The sequence below is a fragment of the Scatophagus argus genome, chromosome 17 (assembly GCF_020382885.2).
Source record: "Scatophagus argus isolate fScaArg1 chromosome 17, fScaArg1.pri, whole genome shotgun sequence".
NCBI lineage: Eukaryota > Metazoa > Chordata > Actinopteri > Scatophagidae > Scatophagus > Scatophagus argus.
In genome coordinates, this window is record NC_058509.1 from 21,078,721 (window position 1) to 21,100,468 (window position 21,748).

The 21,748-nt window shown below is 39.3% G+C and overlaps 1 long non-coding RNA gene across 1 annotated transcript; it reads right to left on the reverse strand.

Moving 5' to 3' along the window:
• Positions 1 to 10,709: 10,709 nt before the first annotated feature.
• LOC124074853 lies at positions 10,710 to 13,276 on the reverse strand. Its single transcript, XR_006845928.1, has 3 exons — positions 13,077 to 13,276; positions 12,820 to 12,905; positions 10,710 to 11,154 (listed from the first exon to the last, which is right to left on the reverse strand). It is a non-coding gene; the product is annotated as an uncharacterized LOC124074853 (long non-coding RNA).
• Positions 13,277 to 21,748: the final 8,472 nt, after the last annotated feature.

Here is a 21,748-nt window from a genome sequence, read left to right on the forward strand (position 1 = left end):
TGTGTTGTCAAATTGGTGAAGATGAATTCTGAATTTGCTTGTGTTTAGCCCCTCAGGGCAGTTGCAGTAAATACACTTAGGACTTCATTTTATAATCATATCAATTTATGGCCAACTGTGTCAGTAGAAAAGATGTTTGTGTACGTGCATTAGAGATCTATAAAACAGTCCTTGGCATTACAAGCAGCTTTATAAATGTGTAAAGTATTGCATGTGCAAATTTCTGTCTTGTGTGTATTTAAAGATCAAAGGTCAAATATTGCATTTATTTGTTCTGCTCTTCGAAGGAAAAATGCTTTTAATTTCTGTTTGAGTCACTGCTCACTGCTGAGAGCAGTAGGTGTCAGCAGAAAGCAGCAGTAAAATTTCAGCCTCATTTTCAGAGGATGAAATTGAAGTCGTATTTGAGAGAGTGAGGAAGGAAGTCAGCGTACATGACTTCAAAACATCACCAGACCTAGAAACATTTCTGGCTGAATCATGTCAGATAGATTTTTATATTTAACCATGAGAACAGCAACTCCCATGATCCCATGTTATTGCACTACACAGTGCATCCGGAAAGTATTCACACCGCTTCGTTTTTTGTACATTTTGTTATGTCACAGTCTCATTCCAAAGTGGATTAAATTCCTCACCACCTTCTACAGAGGAACTATAGAGAGCATCCTGACCAGCTGCATCTCAGTCTGGTCAGCGGCCTGTAGTGCCTCTGACTGGAAATCACTACAGAGGGTGGTGAGGACAGCGGAGAAAATCATTGGGACCCCACTCCCTCCTCTCCAGGACATTGCAAGGAAACGCTGCCTGACCAGGGCCCACAACATCACCAGTGACCCCTCCCACCCTCACCATGGTCTGTTCTCACTGCTGAAGTCTGGCAGAAGATTCCGCAGCATGCGGTGCAGAACAACCAGACTCGCAAACAGCTTCTTTCCATATGCCATAAGACTACTTAACTCTACATGATCACTTCCCCTCCTCAACCACACAAACACCACTCAGGACTACAGCCCATTTATTTACTGTGCAATATATTTATATTCTGTACATCTACAAAAGTACTATTTATTACTAATACTCACTGTGCAATAATAATTACATATGTATATATGCTGACTGACTTTTTATACAAAATACCTCACTTTCAAGTACTTTTTACTGCATATTTATTGTGTGTATATATTATATTTTTTACTTTTTTTCTTTTAAAAAGAATATGTCTGTAATTCCTGCTATGCTTGAGCCACTGTACCGAAATTTCGTTTGTGATGAAAATCCAAATGACAAATAAAGAAAGTCTAAGTCTAAGTCTAAGTCTAAGCCATGGGACATTCCTTCATAAATCATTTTTTACATGCTAAACTTTAGAAGAGAGTGATATGTCGGGGCAGTCGTGGATCAGCGGTTAGGGTGTCGGACCCGTAACCGGTGGATCGCTGGTTCGATTCCCCGTCCTGGTGTCCATGGCTGAGGTACCCTTGAGCAAGGTACCTAACCCCCACTGCTCCCCGGGCGCTGCACGCGGTCGCCCACTGCCCCGGGTTTGCTGTGTGTGTGTGCACGTCACTTGGGTGGGTTAAATGCAGAGAACAAATTTCGTTGGAGTGAGTTCCCTCCAATGACAAAATATGTGTCACTTTTCACTTATGTATTGATAAACAAGAATAAATATATTGTGTAAATATTTTTACTAGGGTCAAGCCAGCCTGCAGTTTGAAAACGCAGTCAAGCCAGCCTCCACAATGTTTTCAAGTGCCTCCATATATGAGAGTTTGAACTGATTTCATAATAAAAACAGTGTCTGGGCAACTAGGCAAAGATACATTCATTCATTAAATCAACTTATCTTTCAGCCAATCGCTCAATAATACATGATCAAATTAATATAATAAATAAATAAATAAACAAATAAAATGCAAACAAAGTGAATATGATAAGTAAATAGCAGAGTGCTATTTCAAGGAAGTTTCCTGTTGCCACTGATGAATTTCACTTCTGGATGACAGTAGTCCACCCCACGGGGTCACACAATAACTTACAGGGAGTTCTGAAGTAGCATTACAAAATAAAAGTCCTCTAAAAACTTCCTTCTGTTTTCAGAGCGCTGTTAAAAGGAAATTTCCTGTTGCTACCCATCAATTTCACTTGAGGATGATAGCAGTCCACTCCATGGTGTCACACAACAAGTTGCAGGAAGTTCTGCTATTGACATAGGCCCCAGTGGTTTAAGTGTGTAAATAAGTTATTGCCACTGGACACTGTCAAATTCGAGCACCCTGCCTTCAGTGATAAGGTATTTGAAACGGACAAGGTTTCTTCCTTTCAAATACCTTATCTGAAATTGTCCAGGTATTTGGTGTGGACACAGGCCCCAGCAGTTTAAGTAAATAATTTAGCATTTCCACACTTTAACTGCTGGGGCCTGTGTCCACATCAAATATATGGAGCCAAATCAGGGTTCAAACCTTTTTGTTTGGTTTCAGATCTTCAGGTTTTTTTTTGTTCACTTTCGGGTCTCACCTTTTCAAACTTTTGGTGAGTTGTGGCATCAGCGTAGAGGTGCGTGGAATCATCGAGTGACAGCATAACAAAGAAGGCTGAGGACCTTCCTCTATCATCTTGCCATCAGGGAACATAGGTACTGTGATTATGGGCAGTGAAAAAAAACTGACACCATTGATAAGGTTCTGTTTAGCAAGCCGTTTTAAACCGAACTTTGCACCAATCGCAGCATAAGAGCGATAAATTATGCCTGTTTGTGCAGTTCAACAGCTACACTTTCATGTTTGGTCTGGGAAATTATCCAAAGTGCTACGATGATGAGTACGGTAATTTTTGCAACATGGGGCATACCTTAAGGGTAATTGGTTTAAGAAAAGATTCACTTGTTAAAGCTGGAAATTTAAGCATAGGACTAACAAAGTGTACGTTAGCCAGCATTTGCGGCTACTGGCCAGTGTCATGCATTGTTGTCCAGCAGATGAATACATCAAACGGCCACAATGTCCAGTGGATAACATGCCACATAAACAGGTTATTGTAACAAATAAAATATTTTCACTACTGAAAGGATAACCAGGACCTTATTGTCCCATGTAAATGATTGATAGGAACTAAAATCTTTGGTGAATTATTGATCGAGAACACGAGTACTTGGCAATTGCAATGAGGCTCCATTAACGAAAACTGTCATTTTTCTGAGCAGGACACAGGAGTCGCTGCGATATCCCTGCTTCGATTGGTTAGTCAGTGCTATTGTGAGACTTTCAGTAGTGGAAGAAGTATTCGGCTCATTTCAAGTTCAAATCTTTTTTTCAAATGAATAAAACTTTTGGCCCTGATTTGGCTCCATAGTGATGCTGCGTTTAGTTCCAGGTGTGTGTCAGGTGTGGCTCCACGCTGGAGTGAAAGTGAGTTTATTACTGTTATTTTTCCAGTGAGCTTTATTCAAGACTCTGATAAAAGGTTTGCACATTATTTGTTGCATTACTTCTCTCCTAAATGCATCTTAGTGAGGATACTGAGAAATGCTGTGGCTCAAGATTTATTTGTATAGAATTTTTGTTTTCTTTGTTTGGTTAGCCACTACTATTGTCTGTTCAGGTACAGTCTCGTATATGTACAGACTAGAGCTCTCTGATCTTTTGAGTTTATATGGGAAACGAGAGAAAAGAGAACCCTTCTGTACCATTTCAACTGTGATCATCTAGCCACATCATCATCATCAAGAGTTAACGCTGTTCTTATTTTCACAAACCCACATCAAATGTTGTTGGATGTCCTGTGATCCTATGACCAGGCCACATATAGGATAGACAATTCTTTATATCTCCTCAAGTTTTTATGTTGCGCCTGCAATTAGCTGAGCCATATTTCATGTATGGTTGGTAGGTCAGTCTAACAAGAAATGCATTACAGACACAATTATTCCCCAGTAAGCTGAAGAGGTAAGCTCAGTAATGGGCCAAGGTGGTTCCATTTCTTCCATAAAACCCATGTGTCACATTCTGCCTCTCAGTCTCTTCCTCCAGCCTCATTGCCACTTCCTCAAGCATGTCCAGGAACTACCATATGGGCATAAAGGGAGAAAAAAAAGCAGGGCTGTCCACCCCAAAGTTAGTACATATATATGTCTGTTCGTCCCATTCTCATGAACACAATACCTCATAAATGCCCTCAAGAAATTTCTTCAAATCTGACACAAACATCCACTTGGACTTAAAGATGAACCAATTAGATTTTGGTGGTCAAAGATCACTATGACTTCACAAATCATATTTTTAACCATAACTCAAAGTGTCTAAGAGGATAAAATGATAATGACATACCCAAAAGGTCAGAAAAAACAAACAAACTGGAATAATCACGCTAGATGGAGGTGATAGATTCAAGAAGTCGGCATTCTAGAGTGGAGCGTGCAAACACGTCTGCCTCGGGGAGATGAAAGCTAGCATTTATCTCAAACAGGGTGTTGTGTATCAAAAACATCCACATGAGTGCCATAACCAATGGTTTCCCTGCTGAACACTGCATCATAAACAGATGATTAATGTCATTTACTTCACCCGTCACCAGTGATGTTAATGTTGTGACTAATTGGTGTTCATATTAGTAAAGGGACTTCTCTTTGAACTTAGTGTTGTCAACCTGCTCCACCTCAACAGCAACCTTGTACTGAAAATACTCAATTTCCCCCAGGGATCAATAAAGGATTCTGATTCTGAAATCTTACTTTAGCACAGAAACAGACAAATGCTAGAATAAGAAAAACATACATAATAAAGAGACATAAGTATGCAAGTTCTCTCTCTCTCTATCTCTGTGTGTGTGTGTGTGTGTGTGTGTGTGTGTGTGTTTCTGTGTATGTGTGTGTGTGGTCATGGTACATTCATGTGGCCACATTAACATTATATTTGGTTACTCCCTGCATTGTGTGGTTGCCTTTTAACAGTACCATTGTATTTGTTCCTTTATGCCTACTATTACGCCGACAATGCAGAAGCCATTAATCTTTCTATTGGTTGCTTTGTGTAAATGTTGCTTCTCAAGCTCAGGAGGAAAGAGTAGGAGTTAATTGTATACACAACACTCAGTGTTTTATCATTGTGGTTTACACTCTGATATGACTGATCTGTTAAAAGAGCTGAGAGCAAAGTTGTCATTAGTGTTCCTGCCCAGTACTGTGGCACCACAATACCATTTAACAAAAGTTGCAATTGGACAGTAAGTGTTTGGATACTGTCGTCACAAATCCCTTCATAACCCTGTGAAATGCATCACCACCAAATATTTACATTCCTGAAAGCAGGATGCACCTTTTCACTCCTTACATAACATTTTCTTTTTTCAAAAATGTTGTGAAGACTGGTGTATAACTAGGATCAGTTAAAGGCTGACACATTGGGAAGAACAGAAGCCTCACATTTGCCACAGTAACGCGGATTAAGCAGTCAGTCAGGCGGATGTTGGATGATGACTGGATAATTTTCAAATCCTTTTCATCCTCAATTTTAACATAGTAAAAAAAATCAAGATATTTCATGTTCAAACTGATAAACTTAAATGTTTTATACACTCATTAAGAATTTAATGTCTGCAATGCAAAAAACTTGGGAGAGGAGCAACAAAAGAATGGGAAAGTTGTGTAATGCTCAAAAAACACCTCTTTGGACCATTCCATGTGCACAGTAAATACAGGAAAGAATCACCTCCTTCAAATAATTGCATTTTGTTGCTTTGCAGCCTGAAATGAAGAAGACACTAAGTTTAACTTAAAACATCCAAGTGAAAGACATAACAGCAACAGTTCAGAAAACAAATTACAAAATAAAAAACAGAATTACCAAGATGGAAAAAGGATCCTCCAGCCCCAACCCTGTTTCAGTACTTTGTTGAAGCGCCTTTTGCTATAATTACAGCCTCTAGTCTGTGGATATGTCTCTACCAACTTTGCGCTGTGCAGTATTTGCCCACTCTTCTAAACTAGCTGTTCAAGCTCAATTTAATTGAATGGTGATCATTGGTGGACTGCTGTCTTTTCAAGTCATGTCAAGTCAAGTGATTTTTATTGTCATTTCAGTTGTTTACAGTAGTATGCTGAACAGTGAAACGAAAGCTCCTCTGGGGACCAAGTGCTACACTAACACTACAGAGATTACACTCTACACTACACTAGATTGGATACAACCTGTACATAACTGTATCGCAAACAACCCAGACTATACATGAATCACAAGGACTATATACAGCGCACAAAGACTACACAGTGCACAAAACTGTACAGACCACACATAATGCACAAGACTATACAGACTATACATGCTGCACAGAGACTATAACAGCGAACACAAAAGGAGCAGCACCGACCAGAACACAGTTCTATGAGGAGTGTGTGAGACAGCCATGAAGGGCAGGTAGGACAGTTATTGTAAACAGTATAAACAGGATAAGGTGCGATCTTCAAGTCATTCCACAGATTTTCAATGGAGTTTAAGCCTGAACTTGGATTATGTCATTCAAGGACATTCACCTTTTTCTCCTTCAATCATTGTGGGCTCAGTTTTGCTGCGTGCTTTGAATCATCGTCATATTACAAGATGAACCTCCTTACCACTGACAACTTTCTGGCAGAGGGCAGTAGGTTTTCCTCAAGAATTTGACAGTACTTTGCTCCATCCATTTTTCAGACACAGGGAGAAAATGCAAGGCTGTGGCCATGTTCAAATTCTTGCTGTGAAGCAAAGGTGCTAACCTCTACACCATTGTGTTGTTCTTTAGTCAACTTTGCTTGTCTTAAGATTGTGACTGTTCATGTGCTTCTTTTTTTAACTTAATCTGGCTATGTTCTCATATATTCAATTCAATTCAATTCAGTTTATTTATATAGCGCCAATTCACAACAAAAGTCATCTCATGAATTTTAGAGCAGGTCTAAACTCTAAACTCTTTAATTAAATTGTAATCCAGAACCCAACATTCCCCCTTGAGCAAGCACTTGGCGACTGTGGCGAGGAAAAACTGCCTTTTAGAAGGCAGAAACCTCGGAGCAGACCCCAGCTCAAGATGGGCGGCCATCTGCCTTGACCGGTTGGGTTGAGAGAGAGAGAGAGAGAGAGAGAGAGAGAGAAAGATAGACGGACAAAGAGAGAGGAGGGAGGGGGGTGGGGCGTGAGAGAAGGAGCACACAAGCAGAGACGAACAGCAGCAGTAATAATACCAGAAGTATTGGAACTGTAGATAATGATAATGACAATGAAGTATACAGAAGGTACTATGGTGATTAAAATAGATTATGACTAAACAGTAGTAATCACAGTAGGTTTCGAGCAGGACTGCAGCAAGACAAGTCAAGTCAAGTCAACTTTATTTGTATAGCCCATTTTTACAAGCAGTTTGTCTCAAAGGGCTTAACATAACATCAGCAACATCCTCTGCCCTTCGACCCTCACATCGACTAAGGAAAAACTCCCAGAAAAACCTTTAACAGGAAAAAATGGAAGAAACCTCAGGGTGAGCAACAGAGGAGGGATCCCTCACCCAGGACGGGCAGACGTGCAATGGATGTTGTACAGGCAGGAAAGCAGTTAACAACATGAGAACAACATTACTAAAAAGACAAGTAAAACAAAATCCCAACTGTTTAGTTTCACTTTTGATACCACCTCAATATGATTTTAACATTTCATAAGACTGAAATTAGAATAATGAAATTATAATGAACTGCTGTATCATTCATGTATTTTTTATGTGCTGTTGAAAACCACTATCCTATCAATTCTATTCAGTTCAATTTCAGCCCGCAGGGAGAACCACCCCGCTGATAGTCGGTGCACAGAGGAATGACAGGCAGATGTCAACAGTAGACATTGGGTTGGTCATAGAGCCGGCTACAGTTCAACATGAAGATCTGGATGGAGAGATACCTGCAGAAAGATACAGAGAGAGAGAGAGAGAAAGGGAGGGAGACACACAAGACTACGAGGAGCACTGGATACACAGTTAGTGACATAAAATAATGAACTGCATGTTAATCTGACGAGGGGAGAGGATAGAAGAGGAGAAGGAGGAGGGGAAACTGCTTGGTGGATCATGTTTGTGTCCCCCGGCAGCATAGGCCTATAGCAGCTTAGCTATGATAGAGATTTAAAGATTAACAGTTAGTCAGACCTATTCTACCTGTGGCTATATATCATGAGGTGAGTGAAACTATGCCTACCAGCCCTACACACTTTATTTGGTGCTAACTATATGCTTTACTAAACAGAAAGGTTTTAAGTCTAGTCTTAAAAGTGGAGGTGGTGTCTGCCTGTCGAACCCAGATTGGCAACTGGTTCCACAGCAGGGGTGCCTGATAGCTAAAGGCTCGTCCTCCCGTTCTACTTTTATGAATTCTGGGAACTGCAAGTAAACCTGCACCCTGTGATCTGAGTGTTCTATTGGGAATATATGGGACTATTAGATCCTGCAGGTATGATGGGGCTAGTCCATTTAGGGCCTTATATGTAAGTAGGAGAATTTTAAAGTCTATTCTGAGTTTTACCGGAAGCCAGTGAAGAGAAGCTAAGATGGGGGAGATATGATCCCTTTTACTGATTCCTGTTAAAATTCTAGCTGCTGCATTTTGGATCAGCTGCAGGCTATTAATAGAGTAATTTGGACATCCTGACAATAGTGACAATAGTTGCAGTAGTCCAGCCTAGAAGTAACGAAAGTTTTTCAGCATCACTCTGAGAGAGGACACTCCTAATCTTAGCGATATTACGGAGGTGAAAGAAGGCGGTCTTAGAGGTCTGTTTAATGTGATGGATAAATGACACGTCCTGATCAAAGATAACGCAGAGGTTCCTTGCAGTCGTACTGGGGGCCAAAGTAATGTCGTCCAGAGACAATATTATCAGCTATTCTAGTTCTAAGGTGTTTGGGGCCTAGAACAATGATCTCAGTTTTGTCTGAGTTTAATAATAAAACATTGGAGGTCATCCAGTCCTTTATGTCCTTAAGACATGCCTGGAGTCTGGCTAACAGCTCTGTTTCTTCAGGCTTTAAGGATAAGTACAGCTGAGTGTCATCAGCATAACAATGAAAGTTTATGCCATGTTTCTGAATAATATTTCCTAGAGGGAGCATGTATAAGGTGAACAGGATCGGCCCAAGCACTGAACCTTGTGGAACACCGAGGCTAACCTTTATATATGAAGAGGAAACATCATTAACGTGAACAAAGTGAAATCTATCTGTTAAATATGATTTGAACCAGCGTAGCGCAGCCCCTGTGATCCTAGTCTCATGTTCTAATCTGTGTAATAAAATGTTGTGGTCTACTGAGTCGAAAGCAGCACTGAGATCTAGCAAAACAAGTATGGAGACAAGCCCGCGGTCTGATGCCATGAGGAGGTCATTTGTGACTTTAACCAGTGCTGTTTCTGTGCTGTGATGGGCTCTGAAACCAGACTGAAACATCTCAAAGAGACTGTTCCTGTGTAGGTGAACAATTAACTGATTTGCAACCACTCTTTCAAGTATTTTAGATAAAAACGGGAGGTTGGATATCGGCCTATAGTTTGCTAAGATGTCTGGGTCAAGTGAAGGTTTTTTAAGTAAAGGTCTAATGACAGCGGTTTTAAACGCCTGTGGTACATAACCTGTTTTTAAGGATAAGTTGATCTGATCTAAGAAGGAAACGCCAATCAAGGGAAAGACGTCCTTGAGGAGCTTAGTTGGGATGGGGTCTAAGAGACATGTAGTTGGGTTAGATTTGTTAATGCTGGGGGTCAGCAGGAGGTCCAACCATGATCCATGGGAACCTGTGAGACGAGAAAGCACAAGGACTCCAGGGAAGAAGTTGAGTTATTGATATGCATTAATAGGACATAGATGTGTGCAGAAGGAGAGGGAGAGGAAGAAAGAGCTCAGTGCGTCATGGGAGGGCCCCCGGCAGTCTAAGCCTATAGCAGCATAACTAGGGGCCGGCCTAGGCCAGCCCTAACTATAAGCTTTATCAAAGAGGAAAGTTTTTAGTCTACTCTTAAACGTAGAGAAGGTGTCTGCCTCCCGGACCAAAACCAGAAGATGGTTCCATAGTAGAGGAGCTTGATAACTAAAGGCTCTGGTTCCCAATCTACTTTTGACTACTCTAGGAACCACAAGTAGCCCTGCATTTTGGGAACACAAAGCTCTGATGGGATTATAGGGAACTATCAACTCTTTAACATATGATGGTGCCTGACCGTTCAGGGCTTTATATGTGAGGTGAAGAATTTTAAAATCTATCCTGAATTTTACAGGTAGCCAATGTAGAGAAGCCAGAACAGGAGAAATATGATCTCTCACGCTGGTTCTTGTGAGTACCGTAATCGTGCAGCAGTGTTCTGGATTAGCTGGAGAGTCTTTATAGTTTTACTGGGGCAACCTACTAGAAGCCCAGAAGTAATGAATGCATGGACTAATTTTCCTGCATCTTTCTGACTCGGAAAGGTGAGGTGAAAGAATGCAGTCTTTGAAATATTCGATTTGTGTGAATTAAAGGACATGTCCTGGTCAAAGATAACTCCTAAATTCCTTACAGTGGAGCTTGAGGCCAAGGCTAAGCCATCTAGCATTGTTATATCATTGGATAAATTGTTTCTAAGATGTTTAGGACCCAGAACAATAACTTCAGTTTTGTCTGAATTGAAATGAAATGTGGATAAAATGAATGAAAATCTAACTGTATGAAAGGCAGAAATACACAAGAATTACACAAAAGACCACACATGCATAAACAAGACCATATCCCTTTAATCAGATTATAGACAGAATTACTTTACTATTTTTTTTATATCTTAGATTAGTGTTCCTAAAAGCATACATTACTAGACATTATTCAAGAAAAAGCTCAGCAAATTATCACTGGTTTGCATTAAACAATAGCTATGTAGATAAATAATGTTATCATAGTCTATATTGACATATATATTAACTTATGTTGCCACTGAAAACAACTGTGTAATAAATAGCATCTGTTGATATTAGTTAATCCATGCTGTACACTATCCACGCTGTTTTCCACTGCTGATGGGGTTCATGTTTCTTCACTCTGCCTCTGCTCACTGCAGTCTGGCTCAAAGGACCAGCATAGATCTGGTTCAGTGGGAGTGTCGAGCTCTGACAGGTCTGTTTGGAACATTAAGCACAAAAAAGCTGTTTTAAAATGAACTTAAAAAAATGTGCTGAACTTCATTCAACATTTAAATCATTATCTGGTCTGTATAGTCTCCTCATAGAAAGCACACATAAATCTAAAATATCTTGCTCTTTCGTTCACTATCAGCACAGGACACAATCATTTGTGTGTAAAAACTGGCAGATTGGGCAATGAAATTATAACATTACAATAATGTTATTTCAATACTATGTAACTTGGCTCTATTTGTTATAAATTTCCCCACTGCAATTGCTGTTTGAGATAAATGCTAACTTTCAAATGAGGGCATGAGAGAAAAGTAATGGGAACCACTGGCATTAATATCACAAAGAAAAACGCCTGTGTCTAATTAATCATATTGACTGTTGAATATAATATAAATAGTGGGTAAATAGCAATATTCTACACACCTGCATCCTGATTTTAAATGATAATTAAACTACTGAGTCATTTTTCAGGTTCAGATTCCAAATTAAATCTGCCAGCTTATCATAGATGATTATCTTCTGTGGTATCATAGAAGCTGTAGCAAAATCCAGCTGTGTAAATTCAAAACCTACAGGTATAACCGCTCACAATTTTGTCTTTTTAAGCCACAATGAGTCTTTTGGGTTGTGGATTTGTTTGTTGAATTGTGTGATTTAAATACAGAGTTATTACATTTAAACATACAGTCATTTGAAAAGTTTCTTTTAATCAACTGACACATTAATACACACAAAGCCCAGCTTTTTCCTATTTTGTTGACAAGACAAATCTTCTAATGAGTAAGCTGATTACGATCTACTGTTGAGAGATTGGGAGAGGTCATAGGCATTTCACTCACTCCACATTACAACACAGTATTAGATAACTATCAGTTACAAAATGTTAAGTCCAAATTCAACTGTATTTATTTACTTAGTCATTTATCACCTTGTTGCTGTAGATAAAAGCAGCTGTATCACCAACATGCCAGCTCTTCAGGACCTACCCTTAAGTTGGGTTTGGTGACAAAGCATATTTCAGATAACACAGAGTTTCTATGAGTCAAATAGGTAGGAGGAGAAAATCGTAAACCAATCAAAGAGAATGTAATGCTTTAAAATTTTAAACAGTTTTAACTCAAATCTGACGATATGAAACCCACCAATTTCAAGTGTTTTTTTTTATAAGCATGTAATCCTTCAAATCAAGCTTAAAAATATTAAAATGATTAACCTATGTGTTTTTTCACTTCATAGTGATAATCAGTATCCATACCATGTTTATCGTATCCTGTCAATTAAAATGCAAGTTCAAAAGATCGGTGTACTGAGCTTACTGTTCGCCTCCCAGCAGAACTAATTATAGCTCTCCTGAACACAGGATGTGACTCATTCCAGTGTATTTATCACTGTCAGATTACTTTTCAAAGGGTAACATTAATCAAAAATCAGCTTGAGTGTTAAAAGGTTAACCAAGTGCAAAGGCAGTCTTTTCCTTTTCTTTTCAACTTTTAGACAGAAGCTTGTGGGGTTTTATTGTTTGTTTGTTCCGTCTCAAAAAATTCATCAGACTGTTTACAGCAGGCCACTGATTCATTAGAATCAAGAGGGTCTATTCTTATATATTTTGGCAATTTTCAGTATACTTGCATGAATGAAGTAGGCTACCTGTAGCATGATGGTGCATTTTCATCCAGAGAATCTCAGGGGTTCACAGCATAGAACCCTGTCCTGTTCTTCTTAGGCATGTCTCCCTGATGAAAAACATGAGAAGACCAAGTTCAAACATCCAATCAGGCTATTATGAATGCCATCATGTTCATATCCATGTAAACATGTCAAATGTGCATTTTTACACATACAAGGTAAGAAATGTATACTGTATGAACACTACACTGGTCATGCTGTAACTTTGCAGTACTTACAGTAATGACTGGGATGGACCCTGGGTCCTGCGTCACTGAATTTTGAGGTGTGTACACTGGCAGAGGGTCATGGGAACGCTGATTTATTTCACTGTCAAAGGGATTGGCAGTTGAATCCATGCCACCAGTTTCTGTTTTCATACACAGCTGAACCAACTGAAACAACAGAGCAACAGGGCTAAATTTCTGTCATACGTGTAGCATCCATCAGCATAAGCACCTTAACATTACTTTAGACCCTGGGGCTACAGGCTTTTCGGAGCCACCCAGTGCAGCTAGACCTTGATCATTACAACAGAGACCCAACTAGTCTCCTACGTGAAGTGCTCACCTTCAGCTGTCGACTCTGCCAACTGACATTTAAGTGACTACAGGCAATAGTATTGTCGATGTTAATATTTGTTTGGTATGTCTCATCAGTTTAATTATCTTAAAAGCAGGTGGTAATCAGTTTTTGGCAGATGATTCCTTTTTTGTACATTTTTTGCACATTTTTTGCCTGCCTGATCTACTTCTTCTCCCTCTTCCTCAGCACACAAAACAGGTAAGCCAATGCATTAATATGCCATTCACCATCAGAATGGCATATTAATGGCTGGTTCCAAAAAAAGTTGGGATGATGTGTAAAACATGAATTAAAATTGAATGTGATTATTTACAAGTGAACTGTGTTTATCAACAGAGAATTTAAGAACCTCACCCTACCACTGCTTGTGAGTTACGTTTGAGGATGCCCCTTTCATACCTAGCTAGTAAGCAGTTGCTGTAGTACATAATAGCCAAGAGCCAAGCAATAAAACTGTGCATTAAAAAAGCATACTGTATTCAATCTGCTTTATAACTCACCATCATGATGAAGATGATTATGAGTAGCAACAAGATGGCAGCAGCTAATACTAAGAGGGCAATAGCCCATCCAGGTACCCTGTCACTGCTCCCGTTACTGCTGCTGCTGCCACCACCTGATGTCAGGGGGGCACTTGGGATTCCAGTTGAAACATCGTGAGAATCTGTGTGTTTGTCATGTGGATTCACAGTTGTCATGTTGTTTGCTGCTGGGTTTTCCCTTCCACCTGTTGTGTAACTGTCAATACTGCTCCCATGATTTGTCTTGGTAGTTGAATCCGCTGTGCTGTTCTCAGAAGAGTGTTTTGTTGTGTTCGAAGATATTGTAGAATCTTGAATTGCAGCAGTAGTAAATGTAAGTGCTGGAGTTGTGGCTGTACTGCTGTTTGAAGGGGTTGTGTTTCTCCTAGTAGGTGGAAGTGTTGTAGTTGTTGTGGTAGTTACATGTGTTGTAGTTCTAGGTGCTGTGGTTGTGGATGTTGTAGGGGTAGGTGTCGAAGTAGTTGTAGGTGTTGTAGTTGTGGTTGTACTTCTGGTTGGAGTAGTTGTGGGTGTTATTGTAGTTGTAGGTGCTGCGGTAGTTGTGGGTGCTGCGGTAGTTGTGGGTGCTGTGGTTGACGTATTTGTAGGTGTTTTTGTTGTGGTAGTTGTAACTGTTGTTGTGGTAGTTGTGAGTTCTGTAGTTGCATTAGTTATGGATGTTGTTGTAGTTGTAGGTGTTGTTGTAGTTGTACGTGTTGTTGTAGTTGGGGGTGTTGTGCTTGAGGTGGTTGTAGATGTTGTGGTAGTTGCATGTTTTGTAGTTGTGGTTCTGGTTGCAGTTCCCACAACTGTGGTTCTGGTACTTGTGGGTATCATGACTGGGGTACTTGTAGGTGTTTTGGATGTGATAGTGGTAACTGTTGCTGTGGTAGATGTAGGTTCTATAGTAGTCGTAGGTGTTGTTATAGCTGTAGTTGAGGTACTTGTAGGTGTTTTCGTTGTGGTAGTTGTAACTGTGATTGTGGTAGTTGTGGGTACTGTCGTAGTTGTAGTTGCGCGTGTTGTAGTTGAGGTGCTTGTAGGTGTTTTTGTTGTGGTAGTTGTAACTGTAGTTGTGGATGTTGTTGTAGTAGTAGGTGTTGTTGTAGTTGAAGTTGTGGTTACAGTAGTTCTGGGTGTTGTGGTGGTAGTAGTAGTTGTGGTTGTTCTAGCTAATATTATTTTGTCTTCTATAGAAAAAAGAAAAGAAAAAGTACAGGTTACATATGTACAACATCACTTCAAAACGCAACATGTACATTTGAATTACAGGTGACACTATTTGAAAGGGTGTGCATTACACTGATATTAACAAGTTTACTACTTTAGGTACTTTGTAGATTTAGTTTAATAACACAAAATATAATCAACAAATAAACTGTAATGCAATTTTATAGTTTAAGACAAAACTTAATTTATGTATGATTTTTACTTCTCAGTATTTCTACTATGGATGTACATGATTAGTCGATTACTCAGTAAGACACCCTCTCCTGTAATAAAAACAAATTTGTTAAAATTTCATAAATAAGAATTTGATGACATTTTATGTTGATTCATGTCAAGTTGTCATGACAAAGTTTTGCAATAAAAGCGACCTAAATGACAAGGTGACACTTAGTGACAACAGTCATAGACATTCATAAAGACCTGTTCATGTTAATGACAGGTGTCATATCATTGTTATGACAGTGTCATGCCAGCTTTGTGCACACCCCTACAAGTGAAGTGTTACCGAATTATCTTAATAAAACCTTACCGGCTGTATAGTCCATATTAAGTTGGAGAATTTTGGGTTCCACATTGTTGGCATTCTGAACAAAGTAATAATGGATAATAGATGGATTTATAAAGAAGGTATTGAAACCTACAACTGCATTTGCGATCACTGATCCATTGCTGTGAAAGAAAGCATAATTACTATTATTAGAATTTTGATCCAAGAACAATATCAATACTTTTTGAAAATAACTACATCTACTACCATTGTTTATTCTTATAGTGTGGTTTTCTGGCTGTTGAGCCTTTTGATCAAAAATCTGTCAGGCAACATGGATGTCAACAACACTTCAGTGGAGTTTCATTTATAGTTGAAATTAAGAATAAATATGAAATTAAGCATTATCATCTGGCATAACCTATACAGCCAAATACAGTTCCTGTTTGGTTGAAAGATCAGTGATATTGAAGATACCTGAAAGTTATTGACGTAACACCTCCATAGAACGTATTTGTTGGACATATGCTGTCGTCAGGGCAGTCATAGATGCTTTCAAACTGCAACCAAAAATAAAAAACAATCTGATGAACACCTTATGCATGGAAAACACATATACTAAGTGTTGGTCCTACCGTGTGTACTGACTGCAGCTGGATTCCATCCATACTATGAAAAACTCTGATCCCAAAGCAATGCTGGCCAGTGGGTGGCTAGCTTTCCCTTTAGTATTGAACTAGTATCTCTAATGGCTACATGGTTTTCCTGGCTTTGTGGGTCCAAAGTTTCTAACCGCATATGGACTACATATACATACAATCATTTTTTCAGAAATGCTACTGCTCAAGAATGCGCTAAGACAAAAGAGACATGAAGACCTCACTTTTGACTTGCACATCCTCAAGTCTGGAACATTATGTTGAGCGCAAACAAAATCTTACGGCAAGGTGCGGATGCTTCAATCAATGTATGTCCTCAGGGGTACAATATACAGTCCAGTCACACACTAGGTTTTGACCTGGTCTTGTTAATTGTGGAATGAAAACATATTCTATGTTGCAGGACAAGAAATCACTGACCTTAATGGTACATACAGCCATGGTGGCACTAACTGGTTATCATCTATAGTTATTCATCTTACCAAGTCTGTGACTTCTTTATACAAGGTGAGATACGCCTCAGATGTTTTGTTGTTCAGAGCGTCAGTGAAGACTCTGTTGGTGATCTCAATCGGCACAAAGTAGGCTATGTAAGGAGCACTGACGAGTTCTTGATGCAACTGAAGTGACTCAGCAGTCTGGAGCCCTGCAGGTTTCAGTGTGACACATTATCGATCAACTTCAGAGAGAATCATGTACCAAAGTATTAATATATACACACTGCACTATCCCCTTTGCACATATACAGTATTCTGTTGGTGGTATTAATACGTTACAGCCTACTTATCTGTACGGTATGTGTGAATATTTTATTTTTATTGCATATTTTGCCTTCAGTACTTATTCCTATACTTATTCTGCCCTGAGATGCTGTAATACTTGAATTTCTCCTTTGGGGATCAGTAAATTATTATCTTATCTTAGTGTTTCCAATCTGATTTGTTACTTCTAAGCCCTGGATAAGGCCACAGCCTCACACCCTCAAAACTGCTTGATTGGACATTAGTGTAGCAAAATGTCGAAAAGAATGACAGGAAATTTAATGGCACAGTCAAAAAAGTGAGATTTTTTCCTACACTGATCTGTAAACACATTAGAACTACTGCAGTGTCTTTCAGCATATTTTTCACCTGGTTTGTAGCTTCCAGTATTCCATATTTCCTGGGTCATAGTTGTCAAATTGTCTTGGATTTTAGTACAAAATTTGAGTACAGTAACAAAGTGTATCTGTATCCAGCTCTATGTGTATCAGGCACCGCTATGCCTATTACTTAACAGATTTATAAAGACATGGTGATACTGAACATAGAATGCCTTGATGGCCGATTAAATTAAGAACAAAATGAACATTTTATTATTTTTTTAAGCATAACCTCAAAAAAATGGGCATACATGCTACTCACATACGCCACTACAATAATGTTTATCATGCAAAAATCAGAAAAATAAGTGTAAAAAAAGATCTAGATGAGAGATGCTGTATAGCTTTGAGCTGACATTGTATATATATACACACGTAGCTCTAATTAGGTTATTTTTCATTATGGTTAGTTATTTTTCATTATGGTTCTATTTTCAGTAGAATGGAGAGAACTGCAGATGGACTGAAAAGCAGTCTAAAATGTATCAAACAAAATATCAGTCATAGACATCTGTGATCTTGTATGGATATCAAGCAGTTTCACATAATGTTAACCCACAGGTTGAGAAAGCATAACTTTACATATATTTACATATGGATTCAGGTCTCCAGGAAATAAGTTAGTGGTGGGTGTTTATTTGTGAATTATAAGGAGTCACTAAATAGTAAATGCTAGGTTGAAAATGAACTTTCAGTTTTAACTTTTAAGCCAAAATGGAAAGTTATTAATGTGGAAATTTGAGCATCTACAATTCCACGACAATTGCACAGTTCCTTCAGCTGAGGAGGGTTGTGGAATATGGTTGAAAGCTGTATCGCTGCCACTTTGTGAACCTTGCGGTGAGAATGTTTTGCCAAAAACAACACCTTTCCAAATGGAGCCTCAGAGAGTCAATTCTGAAACGTGATTTATGCCTGTATGTTCATTTTGCCAATAGGATTTTTAAAATCTGTTGTCTTGAGATCACATTCTTATATCAAATACCTCATTTGAGAGAACCATGCCAGTGTTTAAAGGTATACAGTGCAGAGTATGCAAGTTGCTGTTTGTAGATTCTTCAGTCAAATGTGCATTAAGTGAGAAAGATAGTTAACTGCTGAGTCTTATTTCCATGAGCTGTAAAGGATGCAAATACTGTAACAACAACCCTGCCACAAGCCACAACAATCATTTCATTCATCTGACAAGCTACTAATACACAAGCATTTCTTACCTGGCATAGCCATGGTCACTAAACATAAAGTGTAGGCCCACAGCCACCTTAGTTGTAGCATGATGTGTCCTGGAAACCTTTTCCAATGTTGCTCTGCTGATGTCTGGGATAGTCTTGCTTGATTACATAAATGGTGCTGTAGTCTTTCGTGTCAAGGGTTTTATTCATTCAGGATAAGAATGGGCAGGGATTAGAGGCTGGTCCACAAATGAATCATATCTCATCTACATCACTTATTTGATGATTCAGACTTTTAATGGCAAATCTGCACACCCTCAGAGTTTACTTTGGCTATTAAACAGCCAAGGGGTGTTCTGGAGCCTATCCCAGCTGAATACAGGTGAGAGGCGGGGTACATCCTGGACTGGTCGCCAGTCAATCTCAGGGCTAACACACAAAGACAGACAACCACACACTCTCACACTCACACCTAGGGGCAATGTAGAGTAGCCAATTAACCTAATGTGCATGTTTTTGGTATTGTGGGAGGAAGCCGGAGAACCCAGAGAAAACCCACGCAGGCACAGGGAGAACATGCAAACTCCACATAGAAGGGCCCACACCGGGATTCGAATCTGCAACCATTTTGCTGTGCACCACCATGCTGCCCCCTCATATATGCAATAGCCAAATTATGAGTTAAGCTATCTAAACAACCCAAATAAATCATGATATTTCAATTTAGTTACCAACTATGCTTTGAACCAATGAATGATTTCTTGCCAGTCTCTGCTTCTGGTTTGTGTATGGCAGGTGTATTACTGTTTATTGGTTACTAGATGTTTGAATTCTTCATCTTTCTATAGTAAACTCTTTTCATTGGCATGAACATCGTTGCTCTCTCTCTACCTCAGCTACTTGCTATGGTAGATTTATTTGATCTATGTTACTGTATGTATTATATGCTTAAGAATAACATTCATGGACACTCTTGACTGCACCTGTCTCAAATTACATTGGATGGATGCCTTTGAATTGATCTTTGCTGATCTTTGCTCTGCTGATTGAACCCAGCATAATAAGCTGGAGTACCCGGAGAAAACCCACGCAGGCACAGGGAGAACATGCAGAATCCACACAGAAAGGCCCAGACCGGGATTCGAACCTGGAACCCTCTTGCATTTTCGTCTGGATGCTGCCTCGTCTTGCTGCAGGAGATTGAAAGGGAGGAGGCTGGATGGAACATGTGCCCACTGTCAGTTATTTTCATTTTCGTAATTATTTTCTATTTGCTGTACCCACATGCCCACATTCTGTTGCGTTTTCCTTTTCTCTCATGTCTGAGCAATTCTGTGTGTTTTGTATTTTGAGAAAATGTAATAAAAATATTTTTCAAAAAAAAAAAAAATGAGCATACATACCTATACATGCATAACTATAGCATTACCAAAGTAATGCACATTACAAAGGTAATATTTTCCCAAGAAAATTAGAACAAATGGTCATTGAAACTGTGTGTACATGATTCAGAGACATTTGAGACATTTTGGTTCTTGGGAATATATTTTGACTCCCAGTTACCCTCATGAGAATCAAATATCATATTAAAAATACTGTAAATAAGTTTTAAATGTTGCTGAGATGCTGTGTAAGTTTGGACTGGGGTACTTCATCTATGAAATATATGTATGTGTCTCTAATTAGGCCAAAGTTAGGTTATGGATCCATGTCAAAAACTGTTGGAAGATGGGATGTGATTCAGGCCTGGGCTCTCAGATCGCGTATTGGACCCGACAAACTTCACCTGTGTGTGTTCGTAAAGTTGAGAAAGTACAAATGTCTAGGTACTAACTCAGAAAACAGGTCCTAATCAGCATAAGTAGATCTTGCAGCAGCAAGTAATTCGGGACCATATAAAAGGGAGTTTTTTTCCAACAGTGATATCAGAATCAGAATCAGAATCAGAATCAGAATTCCTTTATTTATCCCTGGAGGGAAATTCTTGAATATGACCCATAATTCCTGTGTGATTATCAAAACTCTGATGTTAGATTTTGATTTACTTCAATAGAGAGTTTTAAGGCTAAAAGAAATGTAAATATACTGACTGCAGTAACACTTTCTAGCCACAGAGTTGACATATACAAACAAACCTCAAACAAACAAACCTCACAATCTTTAGTGTGTATTCTGTTGTGCTGTAGGCTTTTGATAGCTTTAGAATGGTTGCAGTTCATTGATGTTCATGATTCATTTCATTTCATTGAATTTAGAGATGGTATGAATTTTGAGTTAGTTAGCAAACATAGGCAACACGCTATAGTTAACTGCCCAAAATATGCTGAGAGAAGCTAACTTATATTGAACCTTAAAGAAATAAGTTGGGCTTTGATTTATGAGATCTATTACAATGAAGTTCTGGGGAGAAGTTCCAGTTTATCTCTGTTCCAATATGTTAGGAAAATGATTCTGACAGAAAGAATATAATATCCACCAATCAGCCCTAACCCACCCCCTAACCCACTGAGCAGCATGAACTCCACTAGACTTCTGAAGGTATGCTGTGGTGTCCAGCAACAAGCTGTCAGTAGCAGATCCTTTAAGTCCTCTAAATTATGAGACAGGGCCTCCATGGATCGGATTTGTTTTTCCAGCACATCCCACAGATGCGCAAATGAATTGAGATCTAGAGAAATTGGAGACCCAGTCAACACCCTGAAGTTCTTGTGTTCTTCAAACCATTCTTGAACCATTGCAGTATGACAGGGTGTATTATCCCATCAGGGAATATGGTTTCCATGACCAGTCAGCAACAATGTTTAGGTAGGTGGTAAGTGTCAAAGTAACATCCACACAAATGGCAGAATGGAAAATTGCCCAAAGCATCACATTGCCTCTGCCAGCCTGCCCATAGTGCATCCTAGTGTGCTGTCTTCCTCAGGTAAGCACCCAGTCATCCTAACGCTTTTCTCTCACTTCGCTCAGGTATGACAGCCTTCTTTTGTCTGGTCCCTGTGCAGCTCCAGTCACTGTAAGAGTAGCTTGGCAGGACTGAAGTGGCAAAGGTTGTCACAGGATTTGATCCAGCGCTGGACATTAGAGGGAGGAGAGGAGCCACAGAGCCACTCTGTAGC